General features: G+C 48.5%; 1 protein-coding gene across 2 annotated transcripts in view; it reads left to right on the plus strand.

Moving 5' to 3' along the window:
• Positions 1–3,646: 3,646 nt before the first annotated feature.
• Positions 3,647–20,069, plus strand: part of LOC137561242 (myogenesis-regulating glycosidase-like) — a 32,128-nt gene continuing 15,705 nt past the window's right edge. Inside the window, exon 1 of one of the 2 annotated variants that reach the window (XM_068272521.1) lies at positions 3,647–3,742. The gene's annotated coding sequence lies outside the window, so the exon portion shown is untranslated. Of the gene's footprint in view, positions 3,743–7,990; positions 8,060–20,069 lie in introns of those variants that run through there. The other variant, XM_068272508.1, reaches the window with a different exon arrangement.

Here is a 20,069-nt window from a genome sequence, read left to right on the forward strand (position 1 = left end):
TCACTGGGGATGAGGATCTGTCACTGAGGAGGGGGTCTGCCACCCTGTCACTGAGGGGGGCTGCCAGCCTGTCACTGGGGGTGAGGATCTGTCACTGAGGAGGGGGTCTGCCACCCTGTCACTGAGGGGGGGGGGGGGGCTGCCAGCCTGTCACTGGGGGTGAGGATCTGTCACTGAGGAGGGGGTCTGCCATCCTGTCACTGAGGGGGTCCTATCACTGGGGAGGAGGTCTGCCAGCCTGTCACTGAGGGGTGGGGGGACCTGCCAGCCTGTCACTGGGGATGAGGATCTGTCACTGAGGAGGGGGTCTGCCACCCTGTCACTGAGGGGGGCTGCCAGCCTGTCACTGAGGGGGGGCTGCCAGCCTGTCACTGGGGGTGAGGATCTGTCACTGAGAAGGGGGTCTGCCACCCTGTCACTGAGGGGGTGGGGGACCTGCCAGCCTGTCACTGAGGGGGTGAGCATCTGTCACTGGTGAGGGGATCTACCACCCTGTCACTGAGGGGGTGGAGGTACCTGCCAGCCTGTCACTGGGGGGGTATCTTAGCCTGTCACTGGGGAGGGGGTCTGCCAGCCTGTAACTGGGGGTATCTCAGCCTGTCACTGAGTGAGGGGTCTACTAGCCTGTCGCTGGCGGGGAGGGGATCTGTCAGCCTGTTACTGTGGAGAAGGCGTTTGCCACAGTACTCGTGCGTGGGGGGGGGGAGTCGGTCGGTCCTGTCATTAGGGAGGGGTCTGTCTTGGGGTTGGGGGTTCTGCCAGTCTGTCACTGGGAGGGGGGTTCCTGCCTGACTGTCACTGGGATGGGGGCCTGTCACTGTCTCTTCAACAAATCCTCTCACAGGGGCATAGTAAGGCCTGGACCCCACTAGTACAGATTCCTGGCATGCACAGTACAGTGGATGCACTGTCGCCATGCACGTCACGGTAACACTTGTTTCCAGAGACTACATTTTGGCCCTTACATCGGACATGTTATAGAAAGCAAGTTATGTATCACATGTCCGCTGTCTGGAGTTATTGTGTACCGCTCAACCCTGCCTGTCCATCAGATCAGAAGCAACCGGTTAATTGAAACATATCATTTGGGGGGGGCGGAGGTTAGAGTTCTGCCAGGCTGTCGAGAGGGAGGGGGGTCCTGTCACTGAGGAGGGGGACTGTCTTTGCGGGGAGGGGGTAACTGCCACTGGGGAGGGGGCCTGCCACTCTGTCACCGATTTGTGTATCGCCCAACCTTGCCCGGTCTGTCCATCGCTCAGGAAGCAACAGACCCGCTGGAATAGGCATATATGATTCGATCCTGTACTTAGCATAGGATCCATTAACATATTCATTTATCCACTACCTGTCAATCCGATAATTAAATTGTTTTATCTGCTAGAGTGAACTAAGCCTCAATCACCTGCATTCTGATGTGTGAAACAGAATACCTGAAATACATGAGGCCTGATACACGAAAGGCCAGTAAATTTACCGTGCAGACAGCTCATAACAATTTTATCCGCCCCAATGTCAGTGGATCAATGTCCGCTACGTTCATGCTTTATCTGTGGTAACATGGGCTGCGCTAATAGAGTAACGGGCGATGATCTCCTGGCTCTAGGACCGGTGAAATTGCTGTGTATTTCCTGCACACGGCAACATTACCAGCCTTTCATGCGGGAGGCCTATATCCTTTTCACGTGAGTTTTTTTCCGGAGAGATATTTTCAAATCTTACCCAGTTTTCTCCCCAGAAATGTTCCCCAGCCATGTGGCATGAAAAAGTAGCCGGGTGGGGAGTGAAGGGGCTGGTGCAACTCTGCTTACAGTATAGGAGGAGGAGGCAGCGATCTGATGACAGCCGGGTGCTCATCAAAATGCGCCTGCTGGAGGACCCGCCTACAACAGCCCGGGCAGAACACTGCTTACCCAGGAAATAGCTTCAGGGCTTCCACTGAACAATTCATTGCTAAGGATACATTTAAAGAGAGTCCGAAGCCTTCTAAAAATCCTATTTGTATTGACATTTATCTTCTGCAATATCACCAGTGCTAAAACCCTGCATCTCCGCGGCGGAACGCTGTTGTTAAACCCCCTAAATCCCCGGGGCAAAATGTGGGGAGAGCTTCCTGATAAAGGCAGAGCTACAGCACTAAGCTCTGCCTCTATCCCGCCCCTCTCAGTCTTCTTTCACTTAGAGGCGGCGATCAGTGGTGATTGATGCGCATGGAGGCGGAGCTACAGCGCAAACCTCTGCCTCCCCGGGCAGCAAAATCCATGACTTGGAAAGTCGTGGAATTTTGCCCCGGTATTTCGGGGATTTAAATACAGCGTTCTGCCGCGGGGATGCAGCGTTTTAGCTATGCTGAAGATAAATGTCAAATAAAAATAGGATTTTTAATACCAACTTTTTACCTACTTTTTAGCTGAGATGAAAAATGAACACTTGGAAGAAAACTTAGCAGAAAAATGAATTGGATGATGGTTATGAAGGTATGAGACACTCACTGTCAATTCCCAATCAATTTCATGATAATGTCAATCAGGAACCGGCCTTGTTAACCCACTTCGCTGTCCCGCTAATATCAAATGTGGCCCCTGGGGCCCATTGCAGTATACTTTACCTGTCTGTGTATGCCACTGGCTCCGTCCTCTGGTAATACACGTGCCCCAGGTGGTTGCCGGAGTAATGTGGGCGCGTGTATGGACAGAGCCATCACCGGGCGCAGACAGGTATAGTGCACCAGGCATGGGGGGGGGGCACATTTGTCATTTGGGGGGACAGTGCTGGGGGTTTCGTCGCTCATCTTGTTATTGCTTGCCATTACCGCCGTGCACCCGATCGGCCATGACATCTTGCAGCATATCCGATCGACATGCTTGGCCCCAAATTGGTCGCATCGTCGATCAGGGGTGCACTTGGTGGCACCAATTTTCAACCTTAGTGGGCCCCTCCCTCAGTCACCTGATAAGTGGGGGCTGCAGGATCTCAGGGTTACCTGCATGAGACATAAAAAAAAAAGGTACTTATCCGTTAGCCGGGCGCATCGGCATGTGGCGCTGTTGATGTTAATTCCAATCATAATTACTTCACGTAAACTGTGAATGTAAACGCCGGATGCACCCGGCTTAACAGATCAAGCCGCCGGCTTGCTTCGTGTCTCGCTCTCCTCCCCCTCTTGCCCTCTCTCGTATGAGCCTTGGGGAGGGGACATGCGTGTCCCCCCAGAGTCGTTCGATGCGGCATTGGGACGAACGACTCGGGGGACACGCATGTCCCCTCCCCAGTGTTCTATAGGAGAGAGGGCAAGGGGGGGGGAGGAGAGCGAGACACGAAGCAAGCCGGCGTTTACATTCACAGTTTACGTGAAGTAATTATGATTGGAATTAACATCAACAGCGCCACATGCCGATGCGCCCGGCTAACGGATAAGTACCGAAAAAAAATATGGATATGCTATACAATAAAATGCAAGTGTCCCTGCGTCATCAGCTAAATGGTTGTGTGTCCCTGGCTTTTTTGTACTGAGCATGTGCGCAGCCAGGGCAGTTAGGACACAGGGCCGGATCTGACAGTTTGCTGTGTGTGGTTCAGAGCTTCTCATTGCATTGTGGGAAATAACAGCTTTTTCCAACTGCCTGGCAAGCAGCTTCCTGTGTGCATATACTTCAGACAGTGGTGGGGAACGAGCAAGCGGGACGCGTATGTGCGCGCATTGCGGGGGGTAGCGGCTGTGACCTAGCGCCCATTTTTTTAATGGGTGGGCCTTTTTACTTGTTTTTAAATCTCCCCCCCTCCCTTCTCGTCTTGGTCGGTTCACACTGCGTCTGCTGCTGCATCGTGTTTCTGAGCTGCCTAACAGACATATAGAATGAATCCATGCTTTCCTGTGAGCCTGTTCACATGGTCTGTTTCCAGCAGAGAATAAATCCATGCTTTCCTGTGAACCTGTTCATGTAGCCTGTTCCCAGCAGAGATTGAATCCATGCTTTCCTGTGAGCCTGTTCACATAGTCTGTTTTCAGCAGAGATTGAATCCATGCTTTCCTGTGAGCGTGTTCACGTAGTCTGTTTACAGCAGAGATTGAATCCATGCTTTCCTGTGAGCCCGTTCACGTAGTCTGTTTACAGCAGAGATTGAATCCATGCTTTCTTGTGAGCCCGTTCACGTAGTCTGTTCCAAGCAGAGATTGAATCCATGCTTTCCTGTGAGCCCTTTCACGTAGTCTGTTTTAAGCAGAGATTGAATCCATGCTTTCCTGTGAGCCCGTTCACGTAGTCTGTTTACAGCAGAGATTGAATCCATGCTTTCCTGTGAGCCTGTTCACGTAGTCTGTTTACAGCGGAGATTGAATCCATGCTTTCCTGTGAGCCCTTTCACGTAGTCTGTTTCCAGCAGGTACAGCAATGTGCACTGTAGTATACCGCGTTGCCATATCTGGAGATACGGCGTATTTCCACACCGCAGCAGTGGGAACGGCTCCTGTGGATTACCAGAGTGGGTGCGAAACACTAAGTGTACCGAATGTTTGTCCTCTACATGGCTGCATTCAGTGCTGGTGAAGAAGAAAACTGCTTTGATTGGCTAACTTGCAAATATCATACTGAAAGAAATGGAAAGCTTTGCCTTCTTTGTCATTTTTTCTGAATTTCCATTTTCTCTGAACAATACTGAGATTCACATTATGCAGACAATGTGCGTGTGCTTGTGATGTGCAGAATGCAGACAGACCTGCGTCACGTTATGTATAGTCGGCAGAGGTCCGCGGAGACAGGCAGAGCTGAAGCAATTATTATAAGATGTTTGGCAGTGTGGAGCCTGGGAAAGAACAATGAGATATGTCCTGCTTCGGGGAGGTGCCGGTCGGGTGGCATGGACTTGTATTTTAAAATATTCCAGTTTTGGACAAAAACTTGTCCTTTGGCAAAAGTTATTGCTGTTTTTGCTATCTGAAGATTATCCCCAGACTGTTGTTACATCTAATGTGGCCCTATGAGGGACGGTCAGTGTCATGAGTGCTTCAGAGCGCTCTGAAGATGTATCTGTATCCTGTTCATGAATAGAATAAGATAGCGATCCGTTATCTCCTGCCCTGTGAGGATATAGCGGGCATGCTGGACACCTATCCATAAAGCATTAAAGGGGTTCTGTGGGGGTTAAAAAAGACAGAAAGCATCACTTAGGGTTCTTTTCCACTATGAAATGCGATTGTGATCGCGTTTGTGATTGCGATCGCAATGGTGTTTTAATTTCCACCATGCGATTGCGATTGAGCTACTATACTCATTATAGTAAAGCTCAATAGCATCCAAAACGCGGCAGGACGACGATTGCATTTTGACCAAAATCGCATCGCAATGGGATTGCACTAATGGAAACTGCAGCAGCAATTTCCATTAGTTTAATGTACTTTGCGATTTGCAATCAGAATCAAATAGCAAATCGCAGGGTAGTGGAAAAAGGTCCTTACCTGGGGCTTCTAGTGGCCCCCTGCAGCTATTATGTCCCACGCCGTCACTGAAGCCGCCTCCGTTCGCAGCCGCCGGTAACCTGGTGATTATTCGTTTAACTAGACGTATAGTACTGCGGCTGCACAGCGCGCATCCTCGCTCCCGCGCACGTCATCAGGAGCTTACTGCGCAGGTGTAGTACAAAGTTTTCTTGTACTGTGCCTGTGCAGTAAGCTCCCTTTGACAGGCGTGAAAGCGAGGCCGAGTGAGGCTGCGCAGCCGCAGTACTATACGTCTAGTTAGACAAATAATTAGCAGGTTACCGAAGGCGGCGAACGAAGACGGCTTCAGTGACGGCGTGGGACATAATAACAGCAGGGGGCCGCTAGAAGCCCCAGGTAAGTGACAATTTTTGCCTTTTCTAACCCCCACAGAACCCCTTTAAAGGAAACCTGATCTAATACAAACTCCCCGCATTCTCTTGTTTCAATTTAGACCTGCACAGAAGCCAGGTCAGTGTGATGTAAAATCTGCTTCATTCAGCTGCCAACAAGAAGGAGTAACGCTTAAAGTGGACCTGAACTCAGAACTTCCTCTCTGCTCTAAAAGATATGCAACAGCATAATAACCTTTAAAAATATTTCTTTTAAAAACATTTCTTTGTTACAGCTGACACAAACCCTAAAATAAATCTGTAGTGTTTCTCCTTCCTGCTTTTATGGAGGCAGTCATATTGCTAACATCCTGTGCTTTCAAATGAGATTATCTGTCGTGGCAGTCAGCTGACTCAGGGGATAGATCAGATTGCAACTTGTGACAGATAAATGGGGATTACACAGGCTAAACTCTCTTAATACATCCAGGGTGCATTTCTCTGTGTTTTCTGTGCAAGAGTTCAGATCCACTTTAAGGTGCCCATACATCAGACGATGTGTGGGCAGATCGACCAAGAGACAGATCGCTCTGTGATCGGAGAGTGATCTGTCGGCTGCCCATACACCGCAGGCCGATTCCCGGCTGATTTCAGCATGAAGTCTCCTGGGACCCCGCCTCTCCGCCCCCGGCACTGTCCCCCCCTAATGTAAGCTGTTCCTCCCTGGTGCCCGGTGCAGTATACTTTACCTGCCCTTGCCTGCTGCTGGATCCGGGTTCTGTCTTCATACACACGCCCACATTACACCAGCAACATTGTGGGGCGCGTGTATGAAGACAGAGGACGGAGCCAGCGGACAGGTCAAGTATACGGCACTAGTCACCTGGGGGGGGAGGGGGGATATTTTACATGGTGGGGACAGTGCCGGGGGTTCTGCCGCTTGTCCCGATATCCCTCGTCGTTACCGCCATGCACCCAATCAATCAGGCTGGCCCTACATCGTGCAGCATGTCCGGTTGATGCATGCGACTGATTTCGGAACAAAATTGGTTGCATCGACTGAGAAAAAAAAATGGTTGCCGCGTCGATTGGTCATGCTCTTGGCAGCACTGATTTTCATCCAATCTTATTATAATAATCGACTTAGATGGTCAATCTGCCGCCAAGTCGCCTGATGTACCTCTATGCTAGGTACACACAATACAATTTTCTGTTAGATTTACCTGCCAGATCCATTTTTTCCAACATGTCCGATCTGAATTTCGATCGATTTTCAGATCGATTTATATTCACTTCAATGGAAATCGATCAGATAATCAATCAAAATTCAGATCGGACATGTTGGAAAAAATCGATCTGGCAGGTAAATCTAACAGAAAATTGTCCCGTCTGTACCTAGCATTATGCTGGGAACACACGTTACCGTTTTGTTCATTAGATAGATGCGTTCGATTAATAAATGTCTTCATGTCTGATATTCCTCTCCATTGTTTTACCGTTCGATTGATGATAGAAGTGAATGGAAAAAGATAAGAAAAACTAGCAGAAGATAAGAGAATCAAATGGAGAATCGAGCGGAAAAAACTCATCGTATATTCCCAGCATTACACTTTGTTCTCTTTTGTTATCAGCAGTGTTTGCTCACCCAGATAAAACTGATTTGCTTCTGTTTACTCTCTTGGAGAGCTGGCTGTATTCAACTCAGTTTGATTGCTTCATTTCCACACAGATAACACGGCTATTAAGTTTGATAAATGCTCACAATTAAAGCTGGACGCAGGCAAGTTCTCATATTATATGTACCCTTGTTTATCTCATCATGTCACATGCCACTTTAATGACAGTTTTTAATGAGGCATTATTGACTTCTGGGTAACTGGAACATTATAATGACACCGCGAGTAGACTGATGACTCAACTATGGACTATAATCATACACATTATAAAATGGTTTATGAGCTCTAAGCTCCATTAATAACCAGGAGTGTAATGTAGTTTTGTGGAACTATTAGTCCCAGCATCCACATTTCAGGGGGACTTGCCGGGAGTCTGTGCAGAACAGAAGTAGCAGCAGCTGCCAGTGATAAGGAACTACATCTCCCATAAATCTCTGGGCTTCACAGCCCCGCCCCCCTGCTAACTGACGAGCCAACTGGCCAGTCAGGAGCGCAGAATAACTTCCTGCACTGACTGCAGCCCAGACTGGAGGGAGAGCGGAGACTGATCGGAGCAGGCAGAGGGGTCTCTGATACAGGTCAGTGCTAGTGGGGGCAGCATGTCACTCTGCAGAGTGTGATATGTGTACATTGTGTTATATTCTGTGACACTGTGATATACATACATTGTGTTATCTCCTGTGACAGTGTGATATACATACATTGTGTTATTATCTCCTGTGGCAGTGTGATATACATACATTGTGTTATTATCTCCTGTGACAGTGTGATATACATACATTGTGTTATTATCTCCTGTGTGATATACATACATTGTGTTATTATCTCCTGTGTGATATACATACATTGTGTTATTATCTCCTGTGACAGTGTGATATACATACATTGTGTTATTATCTCCTGTGACAGTGTGATATACATACATTGTGTTATTATCTCCTGTGACAGTGTGATATACATACATTGTGTTATTATCTCCTGTGACAGTGTGATATACATACATTGTGTTATTATCTCCTGTGACAGTGTGATATACATACATTGTGTTATTATCTCCTGTGACAGTGTGATATACATACATTGTGTTATTATCTCCTGTGTGATATACATACATTGTGTTATTATCTCCTGTGTGGTATACATACATTGTGTTATTATCTCCTGTGACAGTGTGATATACATACATTGTGTTATTATCTCCTGTGACAGTGTGATATACATACATTGTGTTATTATCTCCTGTGACAGTGTGATATACATACATTGTGTTATTATCTCCTGTGACAGTGTGATATACATACATTGTGTTATTATCTCCAAACCTGGACATCTTCAAACGCACTCTTAAAACACACCTTTTCAGACAAGCTTATAACATTCTATAGCCCTTTATTTACTTATTTGTCACAATGTAATCAGAGGCAAAGAATCACTGCCTCATCCATCCTCCACCCCCTTACCTAGTGTGTCCCCCACTACCCATTAGATTGTAAGCTCGCAAGGGCAGGGTTATCCTCCTAATGTTTACTGTTTTTGTAACAATATTTGTGCTGCTTGGAACTCTGCTGTATATTTGTTAGTTGTATCTATGTTCCCCTTGTCGTCTTATTGTGCTTTGTAAAGCGCTGCGGAATATGTTGGCGCTATATAAATAAAAAATAATAATAATTATCTCCTGTGACAGTGTGATATACATACATTGTGTTATTATCTCCTGTGACAGTGTGATATACATACATTGTGTTATTATCTCCTGTGACAGTGTGATATACATACATTGTGTTATTATCTCCTGTGACAGTGTGATATACATATATTGTGTTATTATCTCCTGTGACAGTGTGATATACATACATTGGGCTTGATTCACAAAGCGGTGCTAACTGTTTAGCACGGGTGTGCTAAACAGTTAGCGCTCGAAGTGCCGTTCGTGGACTTTTGCGCGCGCAAAGGTCAGCAATCGCGCGAATCGCGGCACTTTGCGCGCGCAAAAGTCCGCGAACGGCACTTTGAGCGCTAACTGTTTAGCACACCCGTGCTAAACAGTTAGCACCGCTTTGTGAATCAAGCCCATTGTGTTATTATCTCCTGTGACCGTGTGATATACGTACATTGGGCCTGATTCACAAAGCGGTGATAACCCAGTTATCATGCCTAAAAGACTTTAGGCGTGATAACCTTTGCCCTAGCTGAGTTATCACAGCTTTGTGCTGCTGATCGCGTGCAAAGTTTTGCGCGCGCAACCACGCAAATGCGCACGCAACGCCCATAGGGCTTAATGGGCGCAATCCGCGCACCACACGATATTTGACTTGTTATTTGACTTGTCTTGTGAGGATCTTTTCCAGGGACAGCTTCATATGAATGAATTATACTGATGACCATTTCTTATTTCCAGGGACACTGCGATCGCTGCTTTTACTGCACCAGGTACAGGTGAAACAGATTTTCTCCCCAGTTCTCTGACATTTTAGGAAGTGTAGAATAAAAGTGAGGTACACAAGCGAAGGTTCAGCCCGCTACTCCCGGCCATGGCTTATCTGTGGCCCCTCTCTATGGCTAGCAGAACATGCAGCAAGCACATAAGAGTCTCTTCAATCTGAATGCACTTTTATCAATCTAAGAGAGCCCGCAGGACAGCAGCTACATGGTTCAGAGGACACAGTAATTAGTCCTGAAGAAGGACTGTGTGCACTCCGAAACATGCACACCATTCCCGACTGGCTCTGTAATTATAGTTCCCCACTTGGGGACATTCCAGCCTGAGGCAGGTCTTTTGCTAAATTACCATATACAGTGGGATGCGAAAGTTTGGGCAACCTTGTTAATCAAGATTTTCCTGTATAAATCGTTGGTTGTTATGATAAAAAAAAAATGTCAGTTAAATATGTCATATAGGAGACACACACAGTGATATTTGAGAAGTGAAATTGAGTTTTTTGGATTTATAGAAAGTGCACAATAATTGTTTAAATAAAATTAGGCAGGTGCATAAATACGGGCACTGTTGTCATTTTATTGATTCCAAAACCTTTAGAACTAATTATTCGAACTCAAATAAGCTCGGTAAGCTCAGTGACCCCTGACCTACATACACAGGTGAATCCAATTATGAGAACGAGTATTTAAGGGGGTCAATTGTAAGTTTCCTTTCTCTTTTAATTTTCTCTGAAGAGTAGCAATATGGGGGTCTCAAAACAACTCTCAAATGATCTGAAGACAAAGATAATTCACTGTCATGGTTTAGGGGAAGGATACAGAAAGCTGTCTCAGAGATTTCAGCTGTCTGTTTCCACAGTTAGGAACATATCGAGGAAATGGAAGACCACAAGCTCAGTTCAAGTTAAGGCTCACAGTGGCAGACCAAGAAAAATTTTGGATAGACAGAAGCGACGACTGGTGAGAACAGTCAGAGTCAACCCACAGACCAGCACCAAAGACCTACAACATCATCCTGCTGCAGATCGAGTCACTGTACATCGTTCAACCATTCGGCGCACTTTACACAAGGAGATTCTTTATGCAGAGGAAGCCTTTTCTTCGCCCACAGCACAAACAGAGCCATTTGAGGTATGCTAAAGCACATGTGGACAAGCCAGCTTCATTTTGGAATAAGGTGCTGTGGACTGATGAAACTAAAATTGAGTTGTTTGGGCATAACAAGGGGCGTTATGCATGGAAGAAAAAGAGCACAGTATTTCAAGAAAAACACCTGCTACCTACAGTAAAATATGGTGGTGGTTCCATCATGCTGCAGGGCTGTATGGCCAGTGCAGGGACTGGGAATCTTGTCAAAGTTGAGGAAAGCATGGATTCCACTCAGTATCAGCAGATTCTGGAGACCAATGTCCAGGAATCAGTGACAAAGCTGAAGCTGCACTGGGGTTGAATCTTTCAACAAGACAACGACCCTAAACACTGCTCAAAATCCACTAAGGCATTCATGCAGAGGAGCAAGTACAACATTCTGGAATGGCCATCTCAGTCCCCAGACCTGAATATAATTGAAAATCTGTGGTGTGAGTAAAGAGAGCTGACCATGCTCGGAAGCCATCAAACCTGAATGAACTAGAGATGTTTTGCAAAGAGGAATGGTCCAAAATACCTTCAACCAGAATCCAGACTCTCATTGGAACCTACAGGAACCGTTTAGAGGCTGTCATTTCTGCAAAAGGAGGATCTACTAAATATTGACTTAATTTCTTTTTTGTGGTGCCCCAATTTATGCACCTGCCTCATTTTGTTTAAATAATTATTGCACACTTTCTGTAAATCCAATAAACTTCATTTCACTTCTCAAATATCACTGTGTGTGTGTCTCCTATATGATATATTTAACTGACATTTTTTATCGTAACAACCAACTATTTATACAGGAAAATCATGACGATTAACAAGGTTGCCCAAACTTTCGCATCCCACTGTATCTCTTAATGGATACCCGAGGTGACATGTGACATGATGAACTCTGCCTGAAAGAGTTAAATATCAGGTATGTAAATGGCAGTTCCTGTCTGAGTCAGGACTGGGTCAGACTACAGCGTGACCCTCAGCGATAAGAAATTACAACTATAAAACACTTTCCTAGCAGAAAATGGCTTCTGAGAGCAGGAAAGAGATAACAAGGATCAATAGTTCATAGATTTTAGCTCTGGCATACGTCAATGAATGTGTCATTCAGCCAAAACAATAAAACAGTAAAAACTTGAAAAGTAAATTTAAATATAAAATAAAAGGAGAAGGAAGAGAGATACAATTGTTTATTTCATTAGTTTATTTTCACCTCTGGTGTCCTTTTCAGGAAAATCCCTTCAGGTTAGATACATAAATGCTCTGCAGACCATAGAGCTTTCCCGTTCCTCCCTCCGTCACGTTGCTCCTGTTCCCGGTAGAAGTTACATGACTGGCTGTGTCTTTGGTACTCCTCTGGCAGCCTTTGGAACTAGTTGTGCCCTGAGTAGATGAGCACAGGCCTACTGCACATGATCGAGCCCAGTATGGATTTGTCTTCTGAAGTATTCGGGGATGGTAGTAGTTCTAAAGGCTATAAAAATATGTAGAATGAGGCACTCCACAGGCTGGAAATTCCAGTTCTTGTTTATTGGCAATATCTGCACAATACATGTTTCGGGCTCTACCCTTTATCAGGTGTGGTCAGGGTTCCAAAGGCTGCCAAAGAAGAACCAAAGACACAAAGAAAGAAGTTGCGTAACATCAACGGAGATCGAGGAGCTGATTACTCCTTTCTTAAATTAAGTAACGTCCACTTCTTGACTGTTACTATCGGGGAAGGCAGGCGAGCCCTCATATAACTAGAAATAATACTTTCTGCTAAACGTATTTATGAATATGGTGATTAACTGATGGCCAGAACAGTGCCACGATCAGCTGATCTCCCCTGACCCTTAGTCACAGCCATAACTATAGAAGTGCCCTGATGTAAAGAGTAAGGACTCCACCCCACTCATGGGCTTTTTCATATTTATTCCTAATATACTGAATTTAAGGGTAGAACACACAGCTTGCACACATCTGACCATCAGAAGGTGTTAGTAGATCTTTGCTAATATAAATGAGCGTCATGAGATACATACAAGATACAGGACATCAGATGAATGTTTTCTATATTTATGACAGATAAGACCCCCATTGTTTTTTATGAATCTCATGTTTAGGGATGTAGCCTGACTTGGCAGAACTGTCATTCTAGAATTCACTAATTAAGCTAGTAACAGAGCTGATCCAATACTTATTAAAGTGTACCTGAGATGGCAAGGGAGGATAAAATTATACATAGCTGGGGCTTCCTCCAGCCACCTCCAGGCTGACCATTCCCTCGCTGTCTTTCTGTGCTGCTTGGATCATCTGGAATCTCCAGTCAGCACAGGCGCATCCCCCAGCCGCGCGCGCTCCCCTGCAGTGCCCCCTGACACCGGGATCATTCTGCGCCTGCGCAGTAATACTTCCCCCGGGCAAATTGCGTAGGATCCAGGAGGCAGAGGAGGGTAGCAAGGGAGTGACAAGCCTGGAGGGGGCTGGAGGAAACCCCAGGTTTTTTTCTCCCTCGCCATCTCAGGTTTACTTTCAGACAGAGATGAAATGTGCCAGTTACATTCAGTCTGCATCATCCCAGCATAGACATTGTGATCTCCGGTCAGTCTCCTGTGTTTGCGGTTTTGAACCAATGGATTTGGTGTCCCGCTATACTGTGTCTCTCTGAGATCTGCAGTCACTCCTCAGTATAGGAATCTGTGTCCCTGCACAGGGAAATGTTCAGGCACTGGAAGATCAGTTGATGTTATCAGTGCACCTGTGCGTGGTCATTTGCTGCTACATTGGCTGCCATGTTCCTCATGAGTTCCTGAGGGGCATTTTGCACACCGACCTCATCACTTGTTAATAGTGACTGCTTACTGCTGCTTTGTAAAGTGGGGATGAGCACCATAGTTGTGTGTAACACCTTTGGCTCAAGGCTGTTCAGCGCCCGATGGGGCCCCGGGGCAAATGTAACCTGCCCCTCCCCCAGCAAACTCAGCTCCTAGGGCCCCCAAGCCAGCTGCCACCTCCCGATTGGCTTCCCTCCCCCCCCCCTTAACTCTGATGTGCTCCCCGGGGTCCCTGCACTATAACAGCATCAGTATCTCACCTGTCCTGCGGTGACGTGCTGCTCACATCTTCTTCCTGCTGTCTGCCTCTTGTGATCCGGCGTATGTTGCGTAATGATATGCGCCGGTCACAGGAGGGAGGCAGCGAGATATGAACACGGGGCCAGGACAGGTGAGATAGCAATGCTGTTATAGTGCAGGGCCCTGGGGAGCAGGTCCGAGTTAAGGGGGAGGTCGGGGGCCTGGCAGCACTCGGGGGCCCAGGGTAATTGTTCCCCTTGCCTTTATGGAAGCACTAGTACTGCTTGGGCTCTGTACAAATGGTCACAAGGCTTGTCCGTCACTAAACTGCCAGTTTTCCATGGTAAAAGTAACAGAAAAGTTCAGAATTCCTGTCCTGTATGGATGCAGTGTGGGTGGCTGTCATGTGACTGGCCTCTCTGTCCTGTATGGATGCAGTGTGGGTGGCTGTCATGTGACCGGCCTCTCTGTCCTGTATGGATGCAGTGTGAGTGGCTGTCATGTGACCGGCCTCTCTGTCCTGTATGGATGCAGTGTGGGTGGCTGTCATGTGACCGGCCTCTCTGTCCTGTATGGATGCAGTGTGGGTGGCTGTCATGTGACCGGCCTCTCTGTCCTGTATGGATGCGGTGTGGGTGGCTGTCATGTGACCGGCCTCTCTGTCCTGTATGGATGCAGTGTGGGTGGCTGTCATGTGACCGGCCTCTCTGTCCTGTATGGATGCAGTGTGGGTGGCTGTCATGTGACCGGCCTCTCTGTCCTGTGTGGATGCGGTGTGGGTGGCTGTCATGTGACCGGCCTCTCTGTCCTGTGTGGATGCAGTGTGGGTGGCTGTCATGTGACCGGCCTCTCTGTCCTGTGTGGATGCAGTGTGGGTGGCTGTCATGTGACCGGCCTCTCTGTCCTGTATGGATGCGGTGTGGGTGGCTGTCATGTGACCGGCCTCTCTGTCCTGTATGGATGCGGTGTGGGTGGCTGTCATGTGACCGGCCTCTCTGTCCTGTATGGATGCGGTGTGGGTGGCTGTCATGTGACCGGCCTCTCTGTCCTGTATGGATGCGGTGTGGGTGGCTGTCATGTGACCGGCCTCTCTGTCCTGTATGGATGCGGTGTGGGTGGCTGTCATGTGACCGGCCTCTCTGTCCTGTATGGATGCGGTGTGGGTGGCTGTCATGTGACTGGCCTCTCTGTCCTGTGTGGATGCGGTGTGGGTGGCTGTCATGTGACCGGCCTCTCTGTCCTGTGTGGATGCGGTGTGGGTGGCTGTCATGTGTCCGGCCTCTCTGTCCTGTGTGGATGCGGTGTGGGTGGCTGTCATGTGACCGGCCTCTCTGTCCTGTATGGATGCGGTGTGGGTGGCTGTCATGTGACCGGCCTCTCTGTCCTGTATGGATGCGGTGTGGGTGGCTGTCATGTGACCGGCCTCTCTGTCCTGTATGGATGCGGTGTGGGTGGCTGTCATGTGACCGGCCTCTCTGTCCTGTATGGATGCGGTGTGGGTGGCTGTCATGTGACCGGCCTCTCTGTCCTGTATGGATGCGGTGTGGGTGGCTGTCATGTGACCGGCCTCTCTGTCCTGTATGGATGCGGTGTGGGTGGCTGTCATGTGACCGGCCTCTCTGTCCTGTATGGATGCGGTGTGGGTGGCTGTCATGTGACCGGCCTCTCTGTCCTGTATGGATGCAGTGTGGGTGGCTGTCATGTGACCGGCCTCTCTGTCCTGTATGGATGCAGTGTGGGTGGCTGTCATGTGACCGGCCTCTCTGTCCTGTATGGATGCAGTGTGGGTGGCTGTCATGTGACCGGCCTCTCTGTCCTGTATGGATGCGGTGTGGGTGGCTGTCATGTGACCGGCCTCTCTGTCCTGTATGGATGCGGTGTGGGTGGCTGTCATGTGACCGGCCTCTCTGTCCTGTATGGATGCGGTGTGGGTGGCTGTCATGTGACCGGCCTCTCTGTCCTGTATGGATGCGGTGTGGGTGGCTGTCATGTGACCGGCCTCTCTGTCCTGTATGGATGCAGTGTGGGTGGCTGTCATGTGACCGGCCTCTCTGTCCTGTATGGATGCAGTGTGGGTGGCTGTCATGTGACCGGCCTCTCTGTCCTGTATGGATGCAGTGTGGGTGGCTGTCATGTGACCGGCCTCTCTGTCCTGTATGGATGCAGTGTGGGTGGCTGTCATGTGACCGGCCTCTCTGTCCTGTATGGATGCAGTGTGGGTGGCTGTCATGTGACCGGCCTCTCTGTCCTGTATGGATGCAGTGTGGGTGGCTGTCATGTGACCGGCCTCTCTGTCCTGTATGGATGCAGTGTGGGTGGCTGTCATGTGACCGGCCTCTCTGTCCTGTATGGATGCAGTGTGGGTGGCTGTCATGTGACCGGCCTCTCTGTCCTGTATGGATGCAGTGTGGGTGGCTGTCATGTGACCGGCCTCTCTGTCCTGTATGGATGCAGTGTGGGTGGCTGTCATGTGACCGGCCTCTCTGTCCTGTATGGATGCAGTGTGGGTGGCTGTCATGTGACCGGCCTCTCTGTCCTGTATGGATGCAGTGTGGGTGGCTGTCATGTGACCGGCCTCTCTGTCCTGTATGGATGCAGTGTGGGTGGCTGTCATGTGACCGGCCTCTCTGTCCTGTATGGATGCAGTGTGGGTGGCTGTCATGTGACCGGCCTCTCTGTCCTGTGTCCCCTCTATGCTCTATTTCTGGGTTGGAATAGCTGTTTATTCTGGTAGAGCTGCAGATCTGTAGTTTTGCGGTCATTGTAATTAAAGCTTGGTCTTGTGGTCACACTACGTGTGTGTTTACAGTGTGTGTGTATGTGTGTGTGTGTACAGTGTGTGTGTGTGTGTGTGTGTACAGTGTGTGTGTTTGTACAGTGTGTGTGGTGTGTGTGTGTTTGTACAGTGTGTGTGGTGTGTGGTGTGTGTGTACAGAGACTGATTATCCTGAAGGCGGCTGGAGGAAGCCCCAGGTATGTATAAAACTTTAATTTCATCTGTCTCAGGTTTACTTTGTTACACAGTAGTACTATTCTCTACATATGCACTCCCCACAGAGCTGCAGGGGATCCACTGAGAATGTTGTGCACATTGAACACAGAGGTGTTGTCTGTCACCCATAAACCTTGTTCAGGTTGTGCATGAAGAATGTGTAATAGAGGAAGAATCTCCTCGTTCCCCTGCAGAGTACCTGCACATCACTCTTACATGTACCCACAGTTACATTGCCTAGGGCCTGATCCATGTTCAGATTGTGCATGAAGAATGTGTAATAGAGGAAGAATCTCCTCATTCCCCTGCAGAGTACCTGCACATCATTCTTACATGTACCCCCAGTCACATTGCCTAGGGCCTGATAGATGTTCAGATTGTGCATGAGGAATGTGTAATAGGAAGAATCCCCTCATTCCCCTGCAGAGTACCTGCACATCATTCTTACATGTACCCACACTTATATTGCCTAGGGCCTGATAGATGTTCTTTGTTCCAGTCTGTACCTTTTACAAGTACTCTTACCAGGGACTAGTTTTAGTCTATGACTAAAGGGAATAAATATGGCAGTCTAAATATCCTTCTCACTTCAGTTGTCTTTTAAAATTCCTAAGCGTTGGCAGTGAAGAGACGAATTTCATGTTACATACTTTCCATCAACAACATTGTAATATGCAAATTAGAGGAGTCGGAGTCGGTGGAATCCTAAACTGAGGAGTCGGAGTCGGTGGATTTTTGTACCGACTCCACAGCCCTGGGAAAAACGCTCACAAAATCGCTTTGTGCAGTGATTGCATTCGCGTTTTTAAGAATAAATACATTGTATTTATTATTTTCCGGGTCAAAGAGTTAACTTCCAACCTTGCGCCAGGGAGTGAATTACAAAACCGCTCTGAAAAAGTGCTTAGAAAAGCGCTTTTTACAAAAACAGCGCACAAAAACGCAAAGCACTTTTTGTTTTTAGGTATGAATGGGGCCTTAAAGTAGTGTTTTCTGTTGCTGTTTTTTTTTTTAATCTTTCAGCAGATTTGCTCAGAGTGATTGAGTACCTGTCCAATCGATAAACTTTTTAAACAATCTTAAACAGTTTTCCAGTCAGCTGCATAAGTGTGAGCGGCAGCAAGCTTTCATCTTTGGGGCGATCGCCGGCCACATAGATTTGCACTATGCTGAGCACTATAGGCGTACTAGTTTTATCGTGGTGTGAAATATTGTTCCCCCTCTGAGTCATAGCATCTTGCAGGCAGAAGTCATAGTGCAATAGCAGCGCCCAGCTTTGGCACCGAGCACCGAAACCACCTGCTTCACACTACAGAACTAGCGGGACGACTTGGATTTATTTTCCGTTAGATCTGTTGAAATCTAAGTGAAATCAGCAGATGCGATATATAAGCATCTAGCCCTGTAACATGCATTACACGCTGGGCACATTCACACTTAAAATCGCCTAGCGCTAAGCGCTAGCGTTTTGCTCTAGTGATTTTACCGCGATTATCGTGGTAAAAATCACTGTATACTTCCGCGATTTCAGAGCGCGGTCAGCGCTTTATAAGCTCTGTACCGCGATCGCTGCTGAATCGCCCAGAAAATGCTGCAGGTAACGCGTTTGCAATTGGCGCTAATCGCAAAACGCCCGCAATCGCCGCCAATCGCGGCAGTGAGAACACTGCCATAGGGTAACAAAGCACTAGCTTTAAAAAGTGCTAACGCTTTAGCAATTAGTGGGAATCGCCCACTAATCAGCGGAGGACGCTGACAGGTAAAGTATTCATGCCCGGGCATCAGGGGGGCCGGGTGTTCTGTCGTGTTCTTCGCTCGTCCCGATATCGCATGTCGTGCACCCAGTCGAGCACGTTGGCCCGATATCTTGCAACATGTCCGATCTATGTGAACGACCAGTTGGTGGCACTGTGGTTCAGGCAGGCTCTCAGCGGCACCGATTTTCATGGTTGATCGGCCGTTAAGTCATCCGATGTATGACCACCTTAACACTGCCGCCTTATCTTTGTGTGGGTCATACTTTGTACATATTGGGGGGGGGGGGGGGCTATATAGTGTAGTAGCCATGGTTCTTATATTATTTTTAGGGGCATTATGTTGTTTAGGGGACATGCCTAATGATATTTGGGGAGGTGTATGTGCTGATCGCCACTTGATGAATGACCTATTGCAACACCACCAAGTTGGTCTGTGTCTGCAGATTTTTATATGATTTTAATGTGAGCCTTGGTATCTGGGACAGGAAGTGAAGTGTTGGTCCCACAAGATCTGGCTTTTGACATGATTGTGACGGTGAGGCCTTCTCTTAACAACATCAGTGACAGCCCCCTGCTCAGCAGCTGCTCTCAGTCATACAATGAGATAGGTGAGGCTTCTTGGTCACACGAGTATCTCTCTCACCACAGAGGCTTGTGTTATATAATGTGGAAGGTGAGGAATTCTCTTGGCCACAAAAGCCGCTCCTGTCTTACAATGAGGAAGGTGAGGACTTCCCTCAGCTGTGTAAGGAGCTGTTCCTACAGGGTGAGGCCGTACACAGTGCCTGCAGGGGGAGGCCGTACACAGTGCCTGCAAGGTGAGGCCGTACACAGTGCCTGCAGGGGGAGGCCGTACACGGTGCCTGCAGGGGGAGGCCGTACACGGTGCCTGCAGGGGGAGGCCGTACACGGTGCCTGCAGGGGGAGGCCGTACACGGTGCCTGCAGGGGGAGGCCGTACACGGTGCCTGCAGGGGGAGGCCGTACACGGTGCCTGCAGGGGGAGGCCGTACACGGTGCCTGCAGGGGGAGGCCGTACACGGTGCCTGCAGGGGGAGGCCGTACACGGTGCCTGCAGGGGGAGGCCGTACACGGTGCCTGCAGGGGGAGGCCGTACACGGTGCCTGCAGGGGGAGGCCGTACACGGTGCCTGCAGGGGGAGGCCGCACACGGTGCCTGCAGGGTGAGGCCGCACACGGTGCCTGCAGGGGGAG

The sequence above is a fragment of the Hyperolius riggenbachi genome, chromosome 1 (genome assembly GCF_040937935.1).
Source record: "Hyperolius riggenbachi isolate aHypRig1 chromosome 1, aHypRig1.pri, whole genome shotgun sequence".
NCBI lineage: Eukaryota > Metazoa > Chordata > Amphibia > Anura > Hyperoliidae > Hyperolius > Hyperolius riggenbachi.